General features: G+C 36.1%; 1 pseudogene; it reads right to left on the bottom strand.

Moving 5' to 3' along the window:
* Nucleotides 1-951: 951 nt before the first annotated feature.
* LOC101421637 (rab GTPase-activating protein 1-like) lies at nucleotides 952-21,557 on the bottom strand (annotated as a pseudogene).
* Between the last annotated feature and the right edge of the window lie 4,276 nt (nucleotides 21,558-25,833).

Below are 25,833 nucleotides of genomic sequence, written 5' to 3'. Positions count from 1 at the left end.
TCCATGTTTCTCAGAAGGTAATGCCTTTATATGCTGAATTTGGCTTAGAAAGAGGCCACATTTGAGCAATAAGGAGGCTGTCAGGAGGTAAATCTTAGGCAACCTATAACACTAGGCTAAGTTTCAATTTCAAAAGAGAAGTCTCATAAGTACAGTCATCAATACAAGGGCCCATCAATGGTCCATCCTCCTTTACTAGTCTCTGCCCCTATACTTGGGGGATTCTTGTCCCATTGGAGAATATGGCAGATCACCCCAAGATGGGAATTACTTATTCTTTGGATTATTGTGTGGATCTCCATCCAACATAACAATTTTCCATGAACATTTGAACACATTCATAAACCTTATAAATTTGCACCAAGTGAACCTCCTCCCATGCATCCCCCATCACTGACACCCCACCCCAATGATCCTTCCTTGCCACAATCATAATCCATCTGTGACCCAAAGCATCTTCAAAAATGAAGCAGACAAAATAACCAAGTGAAATTACTAAGAAAATGAAATAATAATATAATTTTAAAATTTACTAATAAAATTAAAAATTAAAAAGAATTTGAAATAAATAATAAAAATTTTAAAAAATTAATTTTGGCATTATGTCTTTCATCATTGTACGATCTATTGTCTTGTATGTATGTTGACATTTTTTGTTTTCATTTATTGCTCCAGTGCCTTATTTTTTTCTTTTTCTTTTCAAAGAAGATTTAGGTTACAGAAAAGACATATACAGAATATAGGGGTTCTCAAAGAGCAAACACCCTCCCCTTTTTCCCTTTTCCCTATTGATAACATTTTACGTGTGTATAGTACATGTGTTACAATTGCCACATTGGAATTGTTCTAGATCATCTTACAATGATGGATACAGGCCATCTTAAATTTTATCAAAATTGACAGAAGTGTGTGGTCCAAAATGTAAACCCTAATAGAAATCATTGACCATGGTTAGTAGCAATGCTCCAATATTTGTACATTAACTGTGGCCATTTTGATAGAGTTCAGGGTTTTGCTAAACCAAGAGTTTCTCACAGCTTGGATTTCATTCAAAAAGGCCTTTCTGATATTCAAGTTCCTGGATTATACATTAGGTTTTCATCAACTGCAGTTTGGTTTGTGCAAATTCCAGCTCAATTTCCATCAGTTGTTTCTTATGTGAGCCCTCTCAACATCTGTATCAGCTCCCTCATCCTCTGTTATGGCAGCTAGTCTCAAAGCACCCTCCTTGCTGAAAATAACACTGCAAAATTTACCTGCAGTCATTTTACCCTTTATCACTTCCAGATCTTTCCTACTGGCTGCTTGCTGTTTCTCCAGCCTGGTACTTAAATGGGGACAAATCTGTTTATACTTTGCCACAACAGCTGTAGTTTTCTTTATTTCATATTCTGCCTTCTCTAGCTGTTTCCTGAAGACATCTTTTAGCTGGACAGTTTCTTCCTCTTGCTTTCTCTACTCTTCCTCAGTTTTCACCTCAGTCTCCACCAGCCTCAGTTTGCTCAAGGATGAGCTCCTTATTCAATACATCTGCCTTGCCTTTTGCCTCAATTAAGTAATTCTGCAAAGCAATTTTCCTGGTTACTGGTTTGTGGGTGAGCTCATCATTCTCTTATTCCAACCTCATGCTGGCCTCCTGTAATCTTCACTTTCTTGTGTCTACCCATTGGATCTTCCTGCTGCGACTGACTGTTTCATTGCCTGATATTCTTTCTCATGATTCTTCAGCTTCTTTGTTGGTACCAGAGACCTGGGTTTGATGATGGCCACCAGGCTAGTGCAGAAGTCAACATCATGCAACTGACTGAAATCATGTGTATCGTAGGGTACCATAATAGAGACACTTTTGTCATCTTGCCAGCTGGCTTTTCTGCAGCAGCAGTGGCTGTCCCAGTTACAGACAACACTATCCAAGGAAAAATTGTAATACAGTCCCTAAAGTGTTTTTGATCTCACCTTTGATGACTTTCATTGCTATCAGCTCTCTTAATTATCTCTTATGGTTTTCAAATTCTTTATTCTCACTCAGTGTCTTCTTGATGTCCTTTATCTCTTTAACCATAGTTGTTTCTACCCATTAATTTGATTTGGGTAAATTGTTTGCATCTCGTTGATTAGTGGCACCTAATCTTGTATCTCATCTGGGGCTTTGAGACATTCCGTTTTTGGGGTCCATTTCTTCCATTTTCTTATGGTTTGCAAGTTTTTCTGATATATAGGCATCTGAGTAAGATGGTGAAATTATTCAGATGCTCAATTTCTTTTTTTTTTTTTCCCTAGAGTTTTAGGGGCAGGATGCTGTATGTTACTGCTCTTCTTTGATTTTCGGTTCTACCAGCTCTGGGACTTTAGGATTGTTCCTGAAATTTGATCAAATCTATGACCTGGATCCAGTGCAGACCCACTTCCCAGGCCCTTAGAGAGAGCGGCAGTAAAGCCTGGGAAAAGCCTTTTTTATTTACTAGATTTAGTAGTTTTCTTGATAATATGGGTTGGGGATTGAACCCAAGACCTTGTATGTGGGAAACTAGTGCCCAACCACTGAGTCACATTGGCTCCCCTGAGGTTTTTTTTTGTTTTTTTGTTTGGTTGTTTGTTTTTTATTTTTTGAAGTGGCACTGAAACCAAACCTGGGACCTCCTATGTGGGAAGAAGACATACAACCTATTAAGCCACATCTGTTCCCTCTTACTTACTTTTAATTTCCTCATGTGCTTGTCCTTGGTCAGCACAGGTGACACATTTTCACAGCTTTCTCAGTTCATTGACTGTTAAGAACATGTATTGCAACAGGGACTGGAGCTGTGTGATAGTCTCTTAATTCAAACACTCTCAGAAGCAGTTCTCCAAACTTTGCTGGCAACCTGCTCCCTTTCCCTGGAAAGGACATAATCCCACACCCCTCTGTGTCCTCAAAAACCAGTCCTGGTCAGTATAGAGGGAGATTGAGAGGGTCAGAGCTCTTTACTCCCTTGCAGGCTCCCAGGCAAAAATTGGTATGGTCCTGCCAAGTCTCCAATGGCTCATGGGACACTGTGGTCCAAATATGTGGTCAATATGCTGAGTCAGCCTTAGGCTATGTCCCTCTCATTCCCCTTTCCTGAGCAGATAGATCTCTGAGATACCCTTTGTATGTAGCTTCTGGCACAGAGGCCTGAGAATTCAAAAGTGTCTATTGGGTAGAAAAAGATGCCAGCAGTTCGAGCTTTGGCTTTTAACCAGGATTGCTGTTGCAATTCCTTTCCTTTGCACTTCACTGTTGTGGGTGGGGCACAGCCTTCCCCTGTTGTCCTAAACTCTAGAAGATTATTTCCAGGCCATTTCTGTCTTTTCTTTAACTATTTTTCTAGTAGAAAAGAGTCCCTTATTTTCTAATCCCATTTTTTAAATAACCTAGTCTATATATAAAATTACCTCATGCATTGTTAGGAGACCAGAAAATACACAGCATCTCTGATATTAAAATATTAAAATGTCAAATGTAATTCTGGACACTTGATCAATGAGAGATGCTTAGTTTGAATTTCTATTGAGTTATCCTCCTGTGTTAACTTCTATTCCCATTCCCTATCCTCATCTGCTCTAATTCCTTCCAATAAGATGTGAAGAATTCCCAAACAGGAATTTGACAATCTAAAAAGAATTATGGCCTGAATGGAAATTAAGTAACTAAACCCATCATTTATTTAATTTTTAGAGATTATAATGTCCAATGGTCAGACTGTCAAATAAAATAGAATTATGTTATAATTAATTACTTATATATTTGTGTTATTCTTCACATTTGTATAAATGTATGTTGCTTTTTTCTCTTTTTTGTACAAATAATTGTATTAAATTTAATTTGGAATTGCCCTCTTCTAAAATTTGTAATTTCTTTCAATTGATTTTTGTATCATGTTAAAATGTTAATATAAACTATGTATTCAAAGCTACTATTTCATTATAGGTAAATAACAATGCACATATGATTATTTTGGTATATTATAAACATTGTTTATTTTTACATTTTGATTACTCATAAAGAGTTGTGCATCTCATTAACATCATTTCAATATAAAATCATGTAAAGAAAATTTTCAGTTCAAATTTTATCTCAAATGCTCAGTTACGTATAAACATACAGATAAGAAAAATGAAACCAAATGAATGCTGCAGTTCTATTATTGACATTGATTAGGTATGATGATCACCTATCTGTTTAGGAGAGCAGGAATGACATATAGAGATAGAGGATTGGTAGAAATTACTTATAGGTAGACATTCATTCACTATTTCACTTTTCAAACCTGGAAGCCAAAGCCTATGTCAACTCTGAGATTTTAGCCCTGTCAAAAATCACTTGAATGCAAATGTGATGGCTTATTTCTGAATTTTCAAATCAGTTCCATTGGTTAATATATCTATCTTTACGCTACTACCATGACGTCTGTAAAACTGTAGTGAAGTAATACACTCGAAAGTCATGACTATACTTGTAAGCCTGTGTACCTGAAATAAGAACAAGGCCTAGAGCTGCAGGGTGCCTAAAAGTTACCTCCTGAGAGCCTCCATGTTGCTCAAATGTGGCCAGTCTCGAAGCCAAATTCAGCATGTAAATGTATTGCCTTCCCCCCAGCATGGGATATGACTACTGGGGATGAGGCTCCCTGGTGCCGAGGGATTACTACCAAGTACCAGCTGATGATGTAACTAAAAAATGACCTTGAATAAAAGAATCAACATGGACCAGCAGAATATCTCAGTCTACATAAAATACCAGGAGTTAAAAATGCATTTTGACCTGGACAAAAGGGGGAAATGGAAAGGACAAATGAGTTTATATGGCTATGAGTCTCCAAAAAGAGCCGGGAGATTATGAGAGAGGTTGCCATAATGCACACCTGAGAAGAGTCCCAGAGACAGATAAAGTAGATACAACCCCAGGTACTGGTTCTTCTGAGGGCTACAGAGACCCACAGGTTCTATAGTCATGACAGATGGAGTTCAGTGCCATGTCAGTTGTCCGTACTTTGGAGTTTGTGTTCCTGAGTGTGATGGAACTGGAAGCAGATGTGATCTTTGTCCACAAGTCTCTCCGGTTACTTTTACCAGAACTGTAGTTGGTGCTGGGGTTTAATGTATACCCAGGGGACCTGAATCTCTGGACTGACCATGTGATAGCCAGGCCCTGAGCCTCAGCAGACTTGCAACTCCTACACTCTGGTTTATTGGTCTTACCCCACTCAGTCAACATGGAGGTGAAGTAGATCAATCACCACACCAGGGAGCCAAGAGTGCCTACAACTGAAAGTGGGAGAGTTGCATCCAGCATCCATGTGGAGGCTAGGCACCCTCTTGATGTAGATGTTGAGTGGACACTATCATTCTGGGGTCCACAGGATGGTGGAGTGGAGTGTAGATTAGAGGGAACTTACTGATGTTCTATTCATGAACTGTTGCGATTAGTGGTCAAGGAGGGTGTGGCTTTGGTGTGGGGACGGTGGCCATAGTAGCTGCTGGGGGTGGGGAGTGGGAGGAAGAGATGTGATGTGGGGGCATTTTTGGGGGTTGGAGTTGTCCTAGGTGGTGCTGCAGGGACGGTTGCCAGACATCGTGTGTCCTCCCATGGCCCGCTGGGTGGACTGTGGGAGTGTGGGCTATGGTGTGGACCGTTCACTATGGGGTGCGGCGGTGCTCAGGGATGTGTTCACCAAATGCAGTGGATGTCTCATGATGATGGAGGAGGTTGTTGTGTGGGGAGGAGTGGGGTTGGGGGTATATGGGGACCACATATTTTTTTGAAGGTAACATTAAAAAATTAAATAAAGACAAAAAATTTTAAAAAAAGAAGTGATAATCCTCCAAATTCGCTTTTTTAAAGACATTTTTGGCTATTGTGACCCCTTCCCCTTAAAATAAATAATAGTCTTTTCCATTTCTTCAGAAAAAGCTGTTGGTATTTTATCGGAATTGGGTTGAATCTGTAAATCGGCTCAGGTAGAATTGACATCTTAAAGATATTTAGTCCCATAGTCCATAAACAGGGAAGAATATTATTGGGGGAAATTATTTAACTCCTAACTGATTTCTAACAATATGTGATATATTTAGGATTTCTCCATATATAGGCCACATATTTGGAAAGCATTTTTCCATTTTATGGTGTTTGAACATAAATTAATTTTCTTATTAATACAGATATTAGTACCTTAGTTTTTAACTTTTCATGTAGTAAACTTATTAATATTCTCCTATGTATTGTCAAGTGTTGTGCTGTACCTGGAAAAGATTTCCATATTACAAGGTTATGAATTATTCTCTAGGAATTTAATTGTGTGAAAATTGTGCCATAGGAATCCCATTTTATTTTTTCCCAATGACTACTCACTTGTTTCTCCATTTGTAATTGATATTTTTGAACTTCATATACCATTTATATATTCAGATTTAACTGGACAATATTTCTTTACCAGATTTTTAAAAGTGGTATTATTTACTTTGATGTTTTAGTATATATAATTAATTCTTAGGAACTATGTCCCTTCCTTGCTTTTATTTTACATATTTTTTTGTGATTTTATTGCAGATTTATAATACAGGAAATTTTCATGTTTAAAAATTTCTAAATATTGTAAAATAGAAATGTTTTGAATTTCTAAATTAATTGAGGGAGAAACAGCATTTTATATTATACAGTTCTAACTGTGTTGAATACTGTTCATTTATATATTCTGATCCAGTGACCACCCTCTCCACCTCACTTTTTACCTCACAAGCTGACTTTAGGTAGAATATCAGTGAGTTTCCTTGTTCTCTGTGTTCCTGGTTCAGACTGACCTGAAACCCAGCTTAGCATATATGTCGGGGATGCAGTACGGCGAAGGGTGGTAGTGGTTGTAACTGTCCAATGAAGGCACAAATTCTGTCTAATCTCCACGCCTACAACTATGACTCCCCTTCTCCAGATTTGGCAGAGATTATACCCCAGCCTTTTAAGGTCTGGGATGTTGAAATAGCACCTCTGCAGCTGTTGCTAACTCAAAATGCTACATCATTCCTTTTTGCCTTCCTTAATCTTTTCCACACCCTTGTAAACAGTCCACTCATGAAACTTTGTCTAATCCCCTCATGCCTTTGAATGTGCCCTCTTTTTCTGCCAGGCCTCTGACCTACATGGGATGCACTGAGGATGTCATGGACCCTTCATACAATTCATTCTGTACCACAAGAAGAGTTTAAGACCTAGAAGAGAATTGGAGCCAAGTCATTGTAAGTCAATAGCCATGAATCTATGAGGGAATTGATATGCATAGAGACCCAGAATTCACTGTTGGGTTAGGATGAGGTTGGTTTGAAAAAGTGTCACAAAATACTTTCAATTTTCTAGCGAAATATAGACTAGATGAATGAAGGCTTCTTTAATTTTATCAGTGAAAAACTTCTCTGTCTAATGAGAACAATCTGATTTGCATTGTGGAGGTGAGGGAATTTAAGAATGATTCCTAGAGAACTGATTGATCCAGCTATGAGGATGATTAAACAATATACTGATATGGGAAGTGTAAGGGAGAAATGGAGTTGTGAACAATTCAATTAAGAGCTCATTTTAGGATTTCATAAATCTTAAAATCAATGATTTTGAAAATTGAGAATTTTGAAAAATGAAACGTTAAGTGTACAACTAAAAGATGGAATTTGGAGTTGAGAGGAGAGTTGTTCATTAGAGATATAAATTTTGCAGATTAAGAAATTTACATTGTATTTTAAAACTAATCATGGAAGTAGATGAGGAAATCAAGCAGAGATATGAAATGAAACAGCAAGTTCTGAGGAAACACCAATGCTATGCCAGCATGGAGATGCACAGAAATAAATGTCAACCCATTCTAATGCAGTTCACCAGCCCCAGAACAACTCACACCGGCTCTGATGGGAAGACATTTTATTTCCATTGAAAAGAGACAGAGAAAGGGCAACTTTACTAACGGGCTTCAGTTCCTACATAAAGAGCAGTTTCATTCTAGAGTCAATACAGGGAGATGTTCTAAGAGCAGCACCCCTCTCACATTGATTGGCTGCCTACTTTAAAGGGCTATTCAACTTTTTCATCTTGCTTTCATATTCATCACTTCTGCTTGCTTCCCTCTGTTTTGGGTGGCATGAGTGATACTATTAGAATTTTTTTAAATGGATCTAGGGGTGAATAACTTTGGAGGGGAGACGTGAAATGAATGATTTTCTTGAATCTACTGTGTAATGTAAGTGTACATTATTGAACTCATGAATTTCTAATTTTTGTGATATATGCAGATGTCTTTTTGACTGCTAAAAAGAGAACAATTATCTATTAAGTTGGTTAGATGAATTAGTAAATAATGAATTTTAATTAATGCAACAAATCTTTCCTAATGTCCATTTAGCAATAATGTATATAATAAACAATTATAAATTTAATGAACTTATATATTATTATTAACCCATTAATAATATTTACCAGTCACAATATGTCTGTTTATACCTTATTACAAATAAAATAATGTAGAAGCATTATAAGTTGATTTAAAAACATGATTAGAACGTGACAAGTAAAAGACCATTCATCTATCGGCAATGCACTTTTCTTTCAATTTTCTAAAGTCAAATAGACTCAGTTATTTACTGAATAAACTTTGAGATATTCTGTAAACCTCTATAGGCACAAAATACACAATTTGCTGCCTATTCATTTTTATACCAATAAGATCCTACTACGCATGCTTTTATGTTCTGAAAATTGTATTTATATTCCTTATCATTTTTTCTTAATTAGGTTGCTTAGATTTTTTCCAAAACTAATAAAAGCAGCATTTGAGAATGACATTTGAATGATCTCTAGTTTTTTCTAGTTCTCACAAATGAGGGTTATTTATAGGTAGTTACGAATAGTTATAGGTGTAATCTTTTTCGCTCAAAGACATATGGCCAAGTGTTACAATCAATATTTGGTGTGATACATCATCATAGGATAACCTTCTGTGATACAAAAGTAAGTTTGCAATTTTGTCTAATGGCATTTTCATTGCAATTTAATATTGCAAAATTACCAGATAAATGTAAAATAACAACAATATAGTATAGAACAATAATTACTCAGTGCAACTGACAAATTGCTCCTGTGTCCAGTATTTTTTTTTCACACTAAGTAAACACTTGCTTTTACTTGAGAAGGATTGGAGAAGAGAAGTATCTTGAGATGCATCCTTTTTCTTTAATCCTTTTTTATTTATGCTCTTTAATTAAAATAATCTCCCTAAATCAATAGTGATTAACATGACTACTATTGAAGAACCTTTCAAGATTTTCTGCCTTTTGAAACTAAGTGTCGGCAAATTGTTATCTGCTGTAATTTATTCTAATACAATGTGAAGAATTCCCAAACAGGAATTTGATTATCTAGTAAGAATTATTGCCAAAATGGAAATTTAATAACTAAACCAATCATTTATTTCATTTTTAAAGATTATTATACTCAATTGTTAGAACTGTCAAATAAAAAATAGAGTTGTTATAATTAAGTTTTTACATTTGAATTATTATTTACATTTTTATAAGTGTTTTTTGCTTTGTTCTCTCGTTTTTACAAATGATAATATTAAATCAAACCTGGCATTGCCCTCTCTTAAAATTTGTAATTTCTTTCAATTTTTTTCCTATTTATGTTACAATTTTAAAATAAAGGACTTATTATCAGCTAGTATTACATTACAAGAAAATAATCTTTAAACAAAGAATGTAATGATCATTTTATTATATTAAATAAATTGTTTTTCAAATCAACATTATTGTAGTACTTTACCCTTTAACAATATATAAAGAATTGTGCATATTATCCAAATTATTTCAATATAAAATTGTTTAAAGAGAATTTTCAATTCAAATTATTGCTCAGATGGTCAGTCACATTTAAATATAGAGATATAGAGATATGAAAAATAAAACCAAATGAATGCTACAGTTCTATTACTGACATTGTTTAAATATGTTGATCGCACATGTGATTAGGAGATCAGGGATGGCACATACAGTTTAAGGGGTGGTAGAAATTACCTACAGAGAGACATTCATTCAGCTATTTCACTTTCCAAAGCTAGAGGCCAAAGCCTGTGTCAGCTTGAGGATTCTGTCTGATTATCTGTTCAGAATCATAGGCACATCCTTACCTTTGCATACTTGTGACATTACAGTGATAGGATAAATTGCTAAAAAGGAATTATTGAATTAAGAGATATGCATATTTAAAATTTGAAATATAATAACAATAAGTGGCCAACTAATAGATTTGTGCCAAAATATTGGCTCTCCAACCCTGTATAAATGTGCCATTTTCCCTTTACCTCTTCACCAATAAATGTTATTAAACATTATAAAGCCAAATTGAGGTATAAAAAATGATATCACACGTTTTATATTTCATGAATTACATATGAAGTCAATCTTATATTTAGGGAAGTGGACTTGGCCCAGTGGATAGGGTGTCCATCTACCACATGGGGGGTCTGCAGTTCAAACCCCGGGCCTCCTTGACCCGTGTGGGAGCTGGCCCATGCGCAGTGCTGATGCACATAAGGAGTGCCATGCCACACAGGAGTGTCCCCCATATAGGAAAGCCCCATGCTCAAGGAGTGCACCCCATAAGAAAATCCGCCCAGCACAAAAGAAAGTTCAGCCTGCCCAAGAATGGTGCCGCACACAGGGAGAGCTGACACAAAAGATGATGCAACAAAAAGAAACACAGATTCCTGTGCCACTGACAACAACAGAAGCAGACAAAGAAGAACATGTAGCAAATGGACATGGAGAGCAGACAACGGGGAGGAGGGGGGTTGTGGGGGGAAGGGGAGAGAAATAAATAAAAAATAAATCTTAAAAAAATACATTTAGTATAGATTTGTCTTTATTTTTAAGAAAGTTTTGTTAATATTTTAGATCATTTTTAAATAAAATTTTACTTAAATATATCAATCATACATGAACAAACACAAACAAGTATTGTATACTAAATTTGTGAATTTATTAAACAAACAAGCTTATCATTATATAGGGTTCACATGCATCTCCCCAACTCCAATACCTTGCATTATTTTGAAACATTTGTTGCAAACTATCAAAAAGCATCAACAAAGTATTACTACTATCTATAGACCACATGTTACATTTGGTGCATTTTACCCCATCCCATCCAATTATTACCATTCTATATTAGTATTATATATTTGCTATCATTCATGAGAAAACACTCTTACATTTGTCCTGTTATCCAGAGTCTGTCATCCAACACTGTATTCCCTATGTTACACATTTCCATGTTTTGTACAAATGCATTCAAAATGTACATTTGTTGGCCCTCATTTTCATCACAGAGTTTGGTTCTCATCTCTTCAGTCAATTTTAGAACATTTTAAATATTCCTAAAAGAAAAGTCCTACACCCATTTATACTCTCTTATTTTTGTCACTTAGTATTGATGTATTTTCTCCTTGCCATTGCTCCAAATTATTACAATATTACTGGTAACTACTATCCATAAGTTACATTACTTGCATTTCTGTCATGTATCTCTATATTCCTAGCACTATGTAAAAATAGAGCTTTCTCTTACTTATACAATTAACCACAATCTTTGTCCGAAATCACTTGGTTAAGTATTCCAGAAGTTATCCTCTAGTTTCCTTTCAATTGACAGTTTGGTCCACAGATTACCCCTCTCAACCAAAATCATATTTATAAATCAGCAATGATTGTTATGCTCATGATAATGTTTTACTATATACTCTGTTCATTTCAACACTTTTCAATCTACATTAATAATAATAATACATACATTAAGCTTCAGCTCCCGTTCTCAACTCACATTCTATTTCCTAGTAACCTCTACTCCTGAGTTTACCATTGTGAGTTTACTGATTGTATTTACTTACTTATTTATTTATTTTAATTTTTAATGTTTTTACAGATATATAGTAGATTTCATTAATATTACATAAAATTTAGGAGATTCCCATGTGCCCTGCTCCCTACACCTCCTACATTTTCCCACATTAACAACATCCTTCATTAGTGTGGTACATTCAGTACAATTTAAAATATTTTGGAGCATTGCCTCTAGTCTGAATTATAGTTTACATTGTAGTTTACACTCTCCCCCACACAATTTTGTATGTTATGGCAAGATATGTAATGCCTGTATCTGTCATTGTAATGACATTTAGGACAATTCCCAAGTCCTTAAACTGTCCCCCTATTATACCTGTCTTTCTCTTTCCCTACCCTCAGAAACTCCAGGAAGCCCTGCCTCCAAATCAATAATATAATTTCTTCCATTGCTAGAAACACAGTATGTCTATAGTAGAATACCAGTAAGTCTACTTTCATCCATGGTTCTTTCTCCAATTATGGGATGGTGATGTCCTCTCAAACTCTAATTGAGAGGATACTTTGATTCCCCTCTTGATTGCAGTTGTAGATTCTCTCAGTTCCTTGGAGTGGTCGTTGTCCACCATCATCTTCTTGGTAGTTTTTCTGGGTGTATCCAATGAACTAGTGTTGCAACAACATTTAGATTCAATGCCCAGCTAGCACATGGACAGCCCAAAGATTTTAGTCTCTTGGATGTCAACTTTCAGCACTACTACTAATTATAGGTTCAAATAGAAGAGTCAGAAGAGCCATGTTTAGGGAAAACACAACTGAGTCCTTAGTTCATATTAGTGAGACTATATAATATTTGTCTTTTTGTGTCTGGCTTATTTCACTCAGCATAATATCCTCCAGATTCATTAATGTTGTCATATGTACCTAGATTTTATTTTTTTCTTACAGCTGAATAGTATCCCATTGTGTATATGTACCACATTTGTTTATCCATTCATTGGTTCATTGGAAAATTTGTTGGTTCCATTTTTTAGCAATTGTGAATAATGCTTCTATGAACATTGATGTGCAAATGTCCATCCTTCTCCTAGATTTCAGTTCTGAATATATTCCTAATAACTGAATTGCTGCAGTTTTATATTCGGGTTGTTGAGGTAATGCCAAACTGTATTCCACAGAGGATTCACCATTCTACATTCCCCCCAACAGTGAAGGAGCGTTCTTGTTACTCCACATCCTCTCCAGCACTGGTTTTTTGATTAGAGCATTTTTCATTAAGTATGAAATGAAATCTCATTTTTTTTTCTGTCTTTGCCTAATAGCTAGAGATATTGAACATTTATTTTCTGTGTTTTCTGGCTATTTACATTTTCTCTTTGGAAAAATATTTATTCAAGTCTTTGGCCCATTTTTTGATTGGATTGCCTGCCTTTTTATCATTGAGTGGTATAATCTCTTTATGTGACATGGATATCAATCCCTTATCAGATATGTGGTTTCCAAATATTTTCTCCTATTGAGTAGGCTGTCTTTTTACTTTTTTGACAAGTTCTTTTGAAGAACAAACGTGCTCAGTTTTAGGAGATCCCATTTCTCTTTTTTTTCTTTTGGTGCTTATGCTTTAGGTGCAAGTTTTGAAAAACTGTTCCCTAACACAAGATCCTGAAGATGTTTTCCTTCATATTCTTCTAGGGGCTTTTTTGTTGTAGCCTTTATATTTAGGGTCTTGATTCATTTTGAGCTTATATTTTTATAAGTTATGAGACAGTGGTCCTTTTTGTTTTGGATATGGCTATCCAGTTTTCCCAAACAATTTATGATAGCCTTGCTAAGTGGGCTTGACAGCCTTGTCAAAAATCACTTGAATGCAAATGTAAGGACTTATTTCTGAATTTTCAATTCAGTTCCATTAGTTATTATGTCTATCTTTATGCTAGTGCCATGCTGTTTTTACAACTGTCATGAAGTAATATGCTTTAAAACCAAGAAGGAGTAATACTCTAAATTTTTTCTTCTTTTTAAAGACATTTTTAGCTATTGGTGCTTCTTACACTTTCAAATAAATAATCGGCTCCTCCATATTTTCAAAAAGGCTGGTGGTATTTTATTAGGATTGGGTTGTATCTGTAAATCAGTTCAGGGAGAATTGACATCTCAATTATATTTGTCTTTCAGTTCATAAACAGGGAAAATATTTTTTCTTGGAGGTATTTAATTTCTAATTGATATTTAACAGTACCTAGTTTATTTAGTATTTCTCCATATATAAGTCACATATTTGGAACTTATTTTTCCATTTTGTTGTGCTTGGGCATTTAATAATTATCTTAATACAGATGTTAGCAGATTAGTTTTTAATTTTCTTGTAGTAAAATGTATTAATATTCTCCTGTATGTTGCAACATGTTGTGCTATACTTGGAAAAGATTTCTGTTATACAAGATTATTAATTATTCACTAAGAATTTTTATGCAAATTGTGACATAGATATCTCATTTTATTTTTTTCCAAGTGATTATTAATTTATTTCTTCATCTGATTTTTTTGTCTTTCATATATGATTTATATATTTAGATTATTAAATGGACACTATTCTTTACCTGAATTAAAAACTGGTGTGATTTACCTGGTGTTTTAATATATGTAATTAATCCCCAGAGCACATGTCCTTTCATTGCTTTTATTTTCCACATTTTTGCCCTGTTGTTTCAGATTTATTAGATAAGAAATTTTTAACTTTTATGTTTAAAAATCTCTTTTTATTGTAAAATAGAAATGTTTTGAATTTCTAAGTTAATTTAGGAAGAAGCAACACTTTCATATTATACAGTTATAGCTCTGGTGAATATTGTTCACTATATATTCCAACCCAGTGCCCAGCCTCTCCACCTTGCTCTGTGCCTGAGAAGCTGATCTTAGGTAGAGTAACAGTGAGTTTCCTTGTTCTTTGTGTTCCTGAGTAAGATTGACCTGAAAACCCAACTCAGCACATATGACAGGAATGCAGTACTGCGCAGGGTAGTAGTGGATAAACCTGTCTAATGAAGGGTGCAAATTCTATCTAATTCCCATGCCTAGAGCTATGATTTCCCTTCTCTAGATTTGACAGAGCTTACACTCCAGCCTCTTCAGGTCTGGGATGTAGAAATAGCACCTCTGCAGCTGTTGCTAGCTCAAAATGCTACATCATTCCTTTTTGGTTTCCTTAACCTTTCCCACACCCTTGTAAACAGTCCTCTCATGAAACTGTTTCCAATCCCCTCATGCCTTTGAAAGAGCCCTCTCTTTAAGCCAAGCCTCTAACCTACATGTGATACACTGAGGATATCATGGACACTTTATACAGTTCATTCTGTACCACAGGAAGTGTATATAAGACCTAGATGAGAAGTGGGGCCAAGTCATTAAAAGTCAATAGCCATGAATCTATGAGTGTGGGGAGCCCTGCAAAGCAAGACTCCTGGAGGTCTGCAAAGCAGGCCCCAATATGCACAGAAAGTATATAGAGAAAGAAGAAAGTGCACCTGGAGAGAGTGGAGATAAAGAAGGAGGTGCCCCTGGGCAAGGTTATGTGTCGATCAAAGTTATGTTGGTTATGGATAATGAAGTCTAAGAAAATTGTGTTATCATAGGGCTAATCAAAGAATAACTTGTGCAGTTGTAATGACCTAATAACAAGAGCTTCCTGTGAGAACAGTGGTATGCAGTGCTTGTACTTAGGGCATAAAATAAACTGCGTAATCAAGCTGGGCATGTGTGGTAGCTGTTGCACTACTGCAGTTTCTCACAGCTCACTTGGTCCCTGTTTTTATGAGTTTTTCATTTGTTCATCCCTTCACCTCTCCCTTCTCAGGACTGCGCAGACCCTGTTCAGTTGCAACTACATTGTGTGGGTTGCAGCAAGTGGCGCCCAGGGACTCTAGGCAAGGGAAAATTGTTAGGATTCTGAATATATAAAGTGATGGGACTCTATCCTTCGCTTGTTGGCTACAGTGAAACCAGTTGAAGGGATAGATGCATCATGCACGGTATGTAGGTTAAAGTTCGGGACCATTCATCAAGTGTTAAGCATGGGGAATTGCAACTCTCCTCAGCACAATTTGTATGTCCAAATGTTGAAGGCACTGTTGTCTGACAGAGGTTCTAAAGTAACCACCCAACAGTTAGAACAGTTTTTAGATTTTGTTCAACAGACTTGTCCTTGTTTTCAGGAGGAAGGACTCATTAATGAGGAAACTTGGCAAAAGGTGGGACAAAAATTGAGAGACAGTTATACTACGGAGGGCCTAAGCAATATTCCAGTAACTACTTTCACTTTTTGGGCTTTAATTCGTGATTCACTAAATCCAGTTCATGAAAGCAAAAGAGGCTCTGCCACTCCCTTTTAGCTCCTTTAGCTACCAAGGGGCATGGTAGTGGAACTTTGTTAAAACAGACTTCTGCTCCTCTGGTAAATGGCAGATAGTAATAAGAAAGGTGAGAAAGATAACAGGGAGTCTTTTCCTGTTGCCATTCAAAAGCAGCTGTTGCAGTTGTCTTTGAAGGATCAACAAGTGTTGAAAAAAGCTTCCCCTATCTTTGGGTTCTCCTCCCCCAGTGTCTTCTGTAGCTGTTGCCCCCTGTTCTATCTCCTTTATAGGTCGGTCACTGGTCACCAGTGCACCTGGATGCAGGGCCGTGATATTTCTGAATTTACTCTTTTTCTTGTCATAGAATACCCTGATTCCAATAATCCTGGACAATATGTATGTCTGCTTTAACCCATTCTTTTTAAGTTATTAAAATAATTGAAATCTGCCTGTAGCACATATGGGCCCACTGCCCCATTAACTTTCTCCTTAATAGAATCCATAAGTCGGGAAGCGGATTTGGCCCAATGGACAGGGCATCTGCCTACCACATGGGAGGTCCAAGGTTCAAACCCAGGGCCTCCTGACCTGTGTGATGAACTGGCCCACACGCAGTTCTAATGCATGCAAAAAGTGCCGTACCATGCAGGCGTGTCCCCCATGTAGGGGAGCCCCACACGCAAGGAGTGCACCCTGTAAGGAGAGCCTCCCAGTGCAACAAAAAGGCCTAGGAATGGCACCGCACACACGGAGAGCTGACGCAGCAAGATGATGCAACAAAATGAGACACAGATCTAGGGTGCCACTGACAAGAATACAAATGGACATGGAAGAACACACAGACTGGACACAGAGAGCAGACAACTGGGAGTGGGGCAGGGAAGGGGAGAGAAATAAATTAAAAAAATAAATCTTAAAAATTCCGTAAGTCAAAATCCTCTTTGTCACAAAGATTGGATGATTTTAGCTAAAGCTTGCTTAATGGGAGGCCACTATTTGTTATGGAAAAGTAATTAGTTTAAAGAATGCAGTGTTCAGGCTGAGTGTAATTGGGCTCACAATATCGCTATTACTTTGGAAGTGCTTACAGGCACTGGAGCCCATGAGCCTCTGCAACAAGTACAATATCTGATACAGGCAAAAGTGCTAAATAAAGTCCTTGTTAGTGAAATAAGGCTTGTAGGAAAACTCTCTGTTAAAGTGTTAACTAAGATAAGGAAACTATTCTGGCCACAACTCTGCAACCCCCCTGCTGTCTATATGATAATGTAGCTGTGGGCTAGTGGGGGTTAATAGAATTAAGCCACTGGAAGAGAAGAACATAGCAACATTGGTGTTCTATTTTATTTCCATGCTGATTTTGATTTGGCCTATTGAGCCAAATTAATAAAATTAGTACAAAATTTTTATCAAGGTGTTAAAAAGAATTTTTGGTTTTGAATCAATAGCCTACTCCTGAACTTCAAGTCTCAGTGTATTCTTAAAGAGTAGTAAGGTGTGTTAACTGTCTGTCTAAACTGCTAAATGAAAAGCTTAACTACATTTGTGCTGCTCAAGTTATATTAACTGGTTGCTGATAACTAATAAAAGCATTTCCAAAAACAAGCTTGCATGTTATAGGCAACATGGATTCCAAAAGAAATTTTAAGAGCAGTAAAATCTAAAATGTAAAATGATGGAGAACTTAAAATCAACTAAACCCAAAGGGTAAGAATTATAAGTCAAACTGTAAACTTTATGTTTCAATTGGTATGTTGTACGTGTTTGTCTGTTTGTTCAATGTCAGTGTATATTTTGATACCTCCGGATGGTAATATAAGTTAATAAATAAAAATTTCTAAATAGTGCTATTCAAATGGCAAAAATTAATTAGCACTTATGTTAATTCATAAGTTTAAATGTTAAAGAAATCTCTACTGTAATAAAAGTTGTAAGCCTTGATTAATGAAATTACTATAATTCTCTTCATAAAAAATAGTTCTTGCCTAAATTGAAATGAATAGTTTATTTCCTTCACATTATAAAACGAAGGATGTAAACTTAAATGAATATTTAAAAAGGTAAAAGTTTGTGGGAGTACTGACTGAAATTTAATAAGTTTGTTCAAAAAAGTGTGCTTTAACCTAAAATAAGATGGATAGTTTTCATAAAATCAAAATGGAAATATGCAGGACAAGACTTGAATGCATATGGCAAGTTGTCGAAGGTATTGTGGTAAACTTTAGTAAGGGCATGTGTTCTGTGAACGTGAAATTTGTCTTATAATAATTATAGTCTATATGGCTATAAATAGCTATAAGAAATTTGTGGAAACATTGTTTAATTTAAAGTGTTTAAATGGCTAAATTTCAAAAAGTCATTATTAAACAAAACTTGAATTGATAATAATAATAAAAGTTAATTTTATAACAGGAAAACTTGTCTGCAGCCAGTCTCCCCTGCCAACTTGTTTGTAAAAGACTTTCTAGTATTGAATGCTATTAAGTATTTAAAGTGAAGAAAATTTCATTATTTTAACAAGTTTGTTTAGTGTTGATGGTAATTATACGTTGTAAGAAGTTTGCCTGGAGACAGCTTCCAAAATTGTTTTGGTAAATTATGTATGTAGGATGTATTAGAATGTGTTTTTATTATTCAGGAAACAGAAAATAATTTTGTCCTAAAATAAAATGATTGGTTATTAAAAAAGAGTAAAATGTGGGACAAAACCTGAATAAATACAGGAAGTGTAAAAGGCTAATGGAAAAGGAACTTTTGTGGTTAAAGCTAAATGAAGTTTAATGGTTCTTAAAACCACAAAGTTTTAAAAGGTTTAGTATCACATAGTATACTAATGCAAAGTTAAAATTTTGTTCTTCCTTGAAGTTTCTCATGTCATTAGTCACCTTTAGTAAAAGTTTATAAAAAATTTTTATCCTGAATAATATATATACAAATAAAATCTGTTTTATCAAAATAGCTTCTTGTGCTTTAAACTTATCATTTCCTTGGTGTTCTTAGAAGAAAAACTCATCACTTTTAAAGGAACATAATGTTCAAATCTGCTTTCTTTAAATCAAATCCTAAAAAGTATCTTTTTGTTTCAAACTAGTTATGAACGATTTGTTCTTTACCTTGAAAGAAAAATTAAAGTAATAAAACAGTTGATTTCATTTAATATATTGTAAACTGAATGGAAAGTGTTTAAGTGTTATAAAATTAAAAGGATTCTTTAAGCCTCAGGTAATTAAAGTTGTATGAGTAAAAAGTTCATATGAATACTTAAGAGTGTATAAATTTACCAATATTTCAGCATAATATTAAACAAAAGTCCAATATGGTTAATTATGGTTTTAATTATTATAAAAAAGTATGTATCACAGAAATAACCTTTTATCATAAATTAAAGTGACAACCCTGTAGAATGTAGCAAGCAGTCCCAAATATTGCTAGTTGTTGCAAGAAATTAGTATCCAACTGTGTCACTATGACTTAGTTTTAAAACTTGCTCAGACTTTCTTTAGAATCTTCTTAAACAAATCACGCCAGCCTGCATTCCCCTATCCAGGGAAAACCCAACAATGGACCATCTGTCCTGGCATGTGTAGGAAAAATCTGTGGCTGAAGTCCTACTGATGACAATATGTTAATCAGTAAATCTTTTTTCAAAAATTAAAAGAAACATCAGAAATAATGTTATCTTATCTTAAAAGCCTAAAATAGGCAAACAATTAAAACAGGCTGCAAAGTTCCTGCTGCTTTATCAAATGCTTAAAAGTTTTTGGTTGGGTAAAACAAAACTATACCCTCTGCTGTAATTAATAAAGTACAATGTTTTCTCATGTTAACAGAGTTTGTAATATTGTTAAAATACTAAAAATCTTTCATCCTCATTTAGCTCAAATATTAAAACCATTGTATGTACTAATTGGGAAAACTCCTTCCTGGAAGTAGGAAAACCTCCAGCAAACTCCTTTAAATAATAATAAAATGGAGGCAAAAAGTGAACATTAACTTAGCCTGTGAATTGGATGTGGCCAGTACCTATATTAGCTTTGGGTGTGGTTTATGGCAAAGGCAAAATTTTAAACAAGTACTCTTTGATTTTTAATCACAATTCTGGAAAGAGGCCAAAAGGACAATGTAAAAAACAAATGTGTGCAGCATAGGAGGCCCTGCTGAAAGTGAAAGATTTAATCCAATAGTGCCCGTTCACTCTGAAGGCTGCCATCTCTATCCAGGGATGGACTGCAAATACTAAAAGCAAAACAGAAATGATAGACTGTTGTAAATCACCCTCATATCTTTGGAAAAACATCTGGGATACCTGCTAATAATAACAGGTAACTGTCAGTCATGTCCCTGCCCATTTCCTTAACATCTGTTTTCAGGACTATTGAGGCAGACCCCTTCGTGAAAAGTCAGAGCCATACCATTGAGAATTGAAAAGAAGCTGAGTGGTTCAACCAGCTCATGAACATTACCCATGAGTGTCCTTTATGCTCACTCCAAAGACTATGACATTGACCCCTCCTGCTCTTAGGAGGAATGAGGTACAATTACACTGCTACAGACACTGCATTGGAACTCTTATAAAGAAACAGCTACTATTTTCTGGCATATAAGTGACATTCCATACAACCCCCAAGGACAGGATATCATTAAACATGTCAATAACACTCTTAAAACTTTGCTTAATGAAACAAAAAGGGGAAGAAGCATGGGAAAAGCTAACAAGCCACAGGACCGCATGATGGTGGTGTTTTTCACTCTTAATGGCAATGTGGGTATGTTCACATCACTGGACTCCATAAGGTACTGTATACCTGGGCACAGTATGTTGGTTGTAATCATCTGTGTGTCCATCATAAGTCCACCAGAGGTTTTGTTGGCAATGTTTTCACCAGCCCAGAACAAGTACTCCAACAAAACCATTGGCAATTGGTGGCTGGCAGGCATCATATTAACTTTACAAATCCTGGAACTGCAAGCTTGCGGTATATGTCTGCCTATGGACTTTGGGCCTCTGTGCCCTCTACATATGCTATCATAGAAGGAAATGTTAACCTTTCATAGGTAGAAGGGTATTATTATGTATACTGTTTGCATTGTAATATAACTAACTGTGTTACTACTGCTAATTGGGATGATGATCTCTTGATAGTCTCAGCCTACTTTTGTTATGCTTCCCACAAGCTTAAACACCCCCTGGTATAGTGACACTGGAGAGAGAACACTGCAAATCATACAACAACTATTAGGCCCCCAGTACCTTCGAGCCTTAGGTTTAACTGTAGCCGGCATTATCACACTTATAACAGTCATTACATCCTCCATTACCGCCGGACTTGCACTTTCTCAAAATATTCAAACCGCACATTTTGTTAATTCCTTAGCACATAATACTTCTGTAGGCCTTCAAGATCAGAAACATATTGTTTACAAATTGGAACAAAAAATAAATGTTTTAGAAGAAACTGTCATCTCCTTGGGTAATCAAGTTGATGCTTTAAAATATCGATTGCATTTACAGTGTCATCCTCAATGTGTTTTTGTTTGTGTTATGCCAATATTTTTCAGTGATACAAAGTGAAATTGGACTGCTCTCCATTTCCATTTACAAGGGCTTTGGGATCATGAAAATGTTAGTATAGATTTATGGAGCCTGCATGATGAAATCCTAGCCCTTCAATTGGTTCATCTTCCTTCCTTAAATCCTGAGGCTGTTGCTACCAGTTTGTTAAACAGTTTGCATAATTATACCCCTTGGGACCTCCTCTGTAACTGCTTTTGGTATTTACTAGGTCTGGTCTGTTTTTTGTTACTTCTCTGATGCCTATTGCCTATAAACCATGCACATTTACAATGGCAAATATACTGCATACAAACTGAAAGTGCCCAGTTACATCTAACTCAAAAGGCCTTGTGACTTAAAAGGTGTGAACAGTGCCATGAAAAAGAGCTGCCTGTGACAAATTTACTGTCCTCACTGGTTGGTAGTCAATGAAGGGTAAGAGCCTCAGAGGAAGCCAACCTAAGACAGGCACAGTCATACCTGGCAGCCTTTTTCTTAATTTTATAACAAAAAAGGGGAATATGTGGAGAGCCGTGCAAAGCAAGAATTCCGAAGGCCTGCAAAAGCAGGTCCCAAGGTTCACAGAAAGTGTGTAGATGAAGATGAAAGTGAACCTGGAGAGACTGGAGATAAAAAAGGAGGCATCCCTGGGCAAGGGTATGTATTGATTAAACCTATGTTGATTATGGATAATGAAATCTAAGAAAACTGTTATCAGAGGCCTAAAAAGAATAACTTGTGGAGTCATAACAACCTAGTAACAAGAACTTCCTGTAAGAACAGCGGTATGCACTGTTTGTGCTAAGGTTATAAAATAAACTGCATAATCAAGCTGGACATGTGTGGTAGTGATGTGGGCTATGGGTGTGAGGCTCTTTGTCTCTTTGGAGATAACCTTAACCTAAGCTGTCTGTCCTGATTTGTGTCTGTGAGATGGTAAGAGGCTGCAGCCCTGTCCTTGGTGACCATGGCAATGACTCCAGTCCCAGGAAATAGTTTATCATTGCAAACTCTATAAACTTTAAATATTCAGAGAAAATGCAAACCAAATATGTTAAAAAGCTTCTCTAGAATGTATGAAGTCCATGCTAAAAGCTTACCTAGGATGTGGAAGATATATGCTAATTCAAGCCTATTGAGAACTGAAACAAAAGGACCATTTGGCCTTTCCTCTTTGTATAAAAGGGACTCAAAAGTCTTATTTGGGGCTCAAGTTTGAAACAGAAAGCTCCCAAGTCCAGCCAGTCATCAATAAACCATTTTTCCTTCTCAAAATCATTCCTGAATCCTGGCCTTTCTATATGCAAATAATTGAACCTCTCTCAAATTCTACAATATTTTTAGGGTCTTGTCCGGGATTGCAAATGAAGGCCAGAGATGGTAGCATTTTGCTGCCCCTTCCAAATCCCCAAGGAAGCCAGGAGGACTCGGGTGAACCCCAAATCTGGGCAGCCCTGGATTACATTTAATCCAGAAAAGATGTGGGCTCCACCAGAATCTTCCTGACAAAATTCTAGGGCAATGGAAGTTTTGAAGAGAAAGATTCTGGGAACAAAAAAGAACTCTGAACATGGAAGAAGTTAAGACTCCCTGGGTGAGCAAAGTCTGGAGAACCCTAGCTTTAATTGCTAGGGAGGGAGACTGATCATCTCCCGAGAGAACCCTAGTAGCTCCAGAAATTGGAGGGAAGCCATTCTCTCTAGGTCTGGAAAAAGGAGAAAAATTGGGACAAAGCCTGGTGTTTTGGGTTTGTCTAACTGCATGTTAGAATCTGGTACTTGTCTTATATCCACTGAATGAGTGGAGGCTTGGTTATAATAGGAAGGGGTGTTTATAGGTTCGAGTCCGAACATTCTGGAAATTGGTCTGCATTTTAAAAAACTTGGCTACAGGAAAATGAATCGGCTTTTCTAATGAAGCTTGGTCTGGATGTAAAGTTAAACAGTAAAAAAGGTCTAGCTAGAATCTTTTATTATGCTGCAGAATTGTGAAAAAATTGTCTTTATACCAGATGTTAAATGTTAAGTGTTCTCTCTAAGGTTTGTGATGGCTGTGGGGGCAGTCATGCTGAAATATATATATAAACCTTGTGGGTCAGATTAGTGACATTTGTGTTTCTGTCTGTGTCAGCTCAATGTTGGTGTTGGAGTTGTGTGGTTATGTAAAGTAGTAGAATTTAACTGAGCTGGAACCCTCCCTTGCCATTGGCAAGGGGGTGAATTGATTATGAGGCAAAACTGAGGAGTCTGGATGTTTGCAGAGTCTGGATGTTTGCACATACTCTGCTGCCTCATCTCTGGTCTGCCACTTTGCCGGGGCTTGAAGGCTGTCTATGTTGGCGCCACACATCCAGGTTTGTTGGAGCTGCCCCAGTCAGGGTGGCTGGGTCCCCGGAAGGGGTGCCAAAATTGAGTAGGTTCTGTTTGCCCATTTTGGCAGAAAGCTGGAAAGGGGGGAGCAGCTTGCCCCTTTCCAGTGAGTCCACACCTTCAATTCATAAGTCGCATTCTTATCTGATTGTTGTGCATCTGACTGCCTGGAAGGGGAAAGGTAAAGGGGATGAAAAGCAGAATCAAAATAATTGCAGTAAAGTTCCCTTCCTAGGGTGTAAAAGCCCAGAATATATTTGCATTCTGCCCAGGTTCTTTACTTTTCAGAATCTCTCTCTCTATAAGACTGTAGAAATACTTTGAAATGTTTTAAAACTGTAAACTCATCTGAAGAAAAGAGTGAAACAATAGACATCTAATCACTTGATAGCCTTTTCAATGATCTGCATATGAACTTCAGGGTTGTGAGATTACAGAGAAAAAAGAAAAAAAAAAGAATGAAATGCCACTTTGAAATCTGTGTTTGGCTTTTGTCAGTTGCTGGTGCCTAAGAACTCATGGTAAAAAGGTAAAAATGTAGTTTAAAATGAATCTTTAAATGCCAATACTCTCTTGCTGGTAAATTAAATGCATAACTTGCAGATGAGAATTTGTTCCATTACTAGGAAAAGGCAGAACTTCACAGAATTGTCACTAATAAAATTCTTGTAGCTTAATTATAAAAGTATCCAATTCACCTTAAGGTTAAAACTTAATGAAAACTGCAACTAAGAGTTAAGATTATTTATAGATGCATTTATATTATAAAACAGTAGAAAAATAATAACTGAAATTATAACTGAGTGAATTTAGCCTGAAACTATTTTTGTAAGTGTAAATTCTAAACTAACCTTTCCTTCGTTTATGGTTACTTCAAGCCTAACCTCACCCCTTGCCTTTGCCTATGATTATTTTATAATAGCTTCTGCCCCTACAGTCCAGAGAAAAGCTGGGACATCCTTGTCTCCGTCCTGGTATTAGTAACCCTGCTTTCTCTCATGAATCCAAGTGTAAACTAAATTGCTGCCTGATGGAATTCTTAACCCATAAGGTTAAATGACCACTGGAATTTTATTGTCTCCAAGGACTAGGGGGAATAAAGGAAGTCTCCTGCTTTAACTGTCAGTGTTCCTAAGAGTGGCAATTCATGAGAGAAACCAGTCTGTCTCCCTGAGGCTTCAAGAATTAATCTTGTTGCTCATCCAAAATTCTGCTAAATTCAAGGTAAAATACAAAGTTCTGAAACAAAAAAGAATTGAGTTAAAACATTGGGAACATTTTGGTTAAAATAGTTAAGAAACAAAATTCTTGTGTAAAACTGCATAGTCATAGTGTAAAACTGCATGGTCATAGTGTAAAACTGCACAGTCATAGTGAAAATTAAGAAAAGTTTCAGGAGTCTTTGAAATGTTTTGCAGTAACACTTATTTTGTAAAAAATGGAAGTTTTAAGTAACTAAAATTATGTTTTTGTGTCAAACTATTCAAGTCTGCCTATTTTCTCAAATTGTTGAGGTTAAATATGCAGTTATAAAGTAATATATATTTCTAAAACCCAAATTAAGCTAAACAGTGTATAAAATAATTCAAATTATAAGTAACATCAATGAGTTGTGTTTCTGTGTCTAACTATTTGTGTCTGACTATTTGCTCAGTGTATGTCTTCATAC

The sequence above is a fragment of the Dasypus novemcinctus genome, chromosome 20, assembly GCF_030445035.2.
Source record: "Dasypus novemcinctus isolate mDasNov1 chromosome 20, mDasNov1.1.hap2, whole genome shotgun sequence".
Taxonomy (NCBI): domain Eukaryota; kingdom Metazoa; phylum Chordata; class Mammalia; order Cingulata; family Dasypodidae; genus Dasypus; species Dasypus novemcinctus.
This window is presented reverse-complemented; position numbering and strand designations above follow the sequence as displayed.